Genomic DNA, 2,326 nt, shown 5'->3' with positions numbered 1-2,326 from the left:
CGCTGGGAACAGTAGGCCGTGCCAAGTGGATGGCACTGGAAGACCCAGTGACCTCTGGGCCCTGACAAGGGAATACTTGCCTTTGGCGCTGTGCAGGCTCGGCTGACACAACACAGCATATGGTTACGGCAAAGATGTCAAAGCTTCAGCATTGTCATTGAGCAGAACTCTGAGATTCAGGGGTGGTGGAGCGTCGAGGTCCAGGATGATTATGATGGTGTGAATGGGGCCAGCGCTGAGCAGCTACACTCAGGAGGGCCATGGGCCAGTGTGGGGCTGACAGGCCAGTGGGCAGACTGCAACAGGCCTGCTCAAGCCATCCTGCTATTTATACAAATCTCGGGCCGAGCAGCACCTGATGAGAGAAAGGAACTGCGCTACAATCTGCTCTTCTGCTGGGCTCTGCCTGCTGGAGCTTCCCCCTACACGCGGGACAGGCAGCTCTGCAGACGCTCAGAGCTTCCGGGGATTGGGGGGTTGGGGCTGGGTCAGGGCCTGCCTTCTCACCCTCGCTTAGCGGGGCTTCCCAGAACTGACCCAACCCCTGCCCTCTTGCATGCAACTCATACTTAGCTGGCAGGGGAGAATGTGATCTCAAGGGCAGATCTCCCAGGGTGAGGCTTACACATTGCACATCGGATTTGCTGACCCCTGCTATGTTCCCAAATGCGGGATACATGACTGCATTATTTCTGGTAGTGGGGGACTGCGTTCGCGCTCTCCCCCCCCGATTTATTGGTGAAAGAAAAGGTAAAGTTTACACTAGGCCTGCTAGGTTGCATACTTTTAGATTGTGCTCACATTGCGTTTCTTCAATTAGGTTCACCTTTGGGTGATCGCTTTTCCACATTTTATCTGTTGAATTGAATTATGCTTCTTTCATCACCACAGAAGTAATGTGTATTACAGAGATAAGCTGCCATATGTATTGGGCACACTGCACATGCTCAGGCAGCATCAATCATGCTTTGTACAGGACAATGCTGGCCTAAATTGGGAACAGCCAGCATAGACATGTTGCCACAGAGGCATATTTGGGGTACAACCAGCATGACAATGTGTTACATCAGTGACAGTGCTGTCTTACACTGTGGACACATTGATCATTAAAAAGTGTTGTGTTGTAAAATGTTCTTTTCTGCTGTTGGTGACATGGAATTTTCATGTTCCCCTTTAGAACTGATTGTAAACTTATGGCTTTTTGGTCACCTTTTCTGCTGTAAAATGCACCATTTCAACCCCATATTTGAAAAAAAATTCTTGGGGGGGGGGAACCCCCCAAAATCCTCCCTAGAACCTTGTAGCTCCCTCGCTACGCTCGGTCGCCCCCACTATTTCAGAAAAATATTAACACATAGACACTGAAAGAAATCACAAGCAACTAACCTTTGATCACTGCCCATGACACCAAAAGCTATCCTTGGGACTGCATGGCTATCACTGCCTGTGATGCTATTGTGTCAAAGGTCACACAATATCGCTTTTTAATATACTGCTTTGGGCGAGGTTGTTGACTTTTGGCTCGCCGGCCCACTGGGTGACAAAAAGTTAATGCTTCGGCCCCACATTCAAAAAGGTTGGACAAGCCTGCTTTAGAGCTATGAAATGGGCCATTTTGGAGAAGAGGTCCACTACTACGAGGATGGTATTATAACCTGAGTTAGGAGGTAGATCAGTGACGAAGTCCATTGATACTGTGTGCCAGGGCGCTGGCGGAATGGTGATTGGCTGAAGGAGGCCGGCTGGTTTTTGCCTGGATGCTTTGTATTGTGCACACACCTCACAGGTGCCTATGTAGGTGGCAATATCTTCTCGCCAAGTTGGCCACCAATAAGATTTGCTTACTTTCTTCATGGTTTTGGCTATACCCGGGTGGGCTTCTAACAGCGAGTCATGCTAGTCTGATATGATTGCTTGTTGCAGATCCTTAGTTGGAACGTAGAAGCGTTTTTGGTAGTATGGTAGTTTGTCTTGAATGGTGAACTGATCTCTCTTTGTGTCCAAAGCCAGTAGGTCTTCTTCAGACATATTTTCTTTTATTGTTTCCTGCAGAGTATTTAACGGAGATGGGCCGATGCAGAGGCAGAGAATTTTATGGCTAGGTATGATCTCCACCGGGTTAGGGGCATTGTAGACTTCCTCTCCTGTGCCAATGCGGGATAATGCATCCGCTTTCCCATTCTTAACTCCCGGGCGGTAGGTGATTACAAAGTCATATTCCATTAAGGATAGGGCCCAACGGAGCTGCCTAGAAGATTGAGCTTTTGCTGAGCGTACGTATTGCAAGTTGCGATGATCTGTTATTATTGTGATGGTGTGTTTTGCT

General features: G+C 48.5%; 1 non-coding gene across 1 annotated transcript; it reads left to right on the top strand.

The window, feature by feature from the left end:
* Positions 1-565: 565 nt before the first annotated feature.
* LOC138565537 (U1 spliceosomal RNA) lies at positions 566-727 on the top strand. Its single transcript, XR_011301381.1, has one exon. It is a non-coding gene; the product is annotated as a U1 spliceosomal RNA (small nuclear RNA).
* Positions 728-2,326: the final 1,599 nt, after the last annotated feature.

The sequence above is a fragment of the Ambystoma mexicanum genome, chromosome 1q (genome assembly GCF_040938575.1).
Source record: "Ambystoma mexicanum isolate Mex_15411 chromosome 1q, UKY_AmexF1_1, whole genome shotgun sequence".
Taxonomy (NCBI): domain Eukaryota; kingdom Metazoa; phylum Chordata; class Amphibia; order Caudata; family Ambystomatidae; genus Ambystoma; species Ambystoma mexicanum.
Note: the sequence above shows the minus strand (reverse complement) of the source record. Positions and strands in the feature narration are given on the sequence as shown.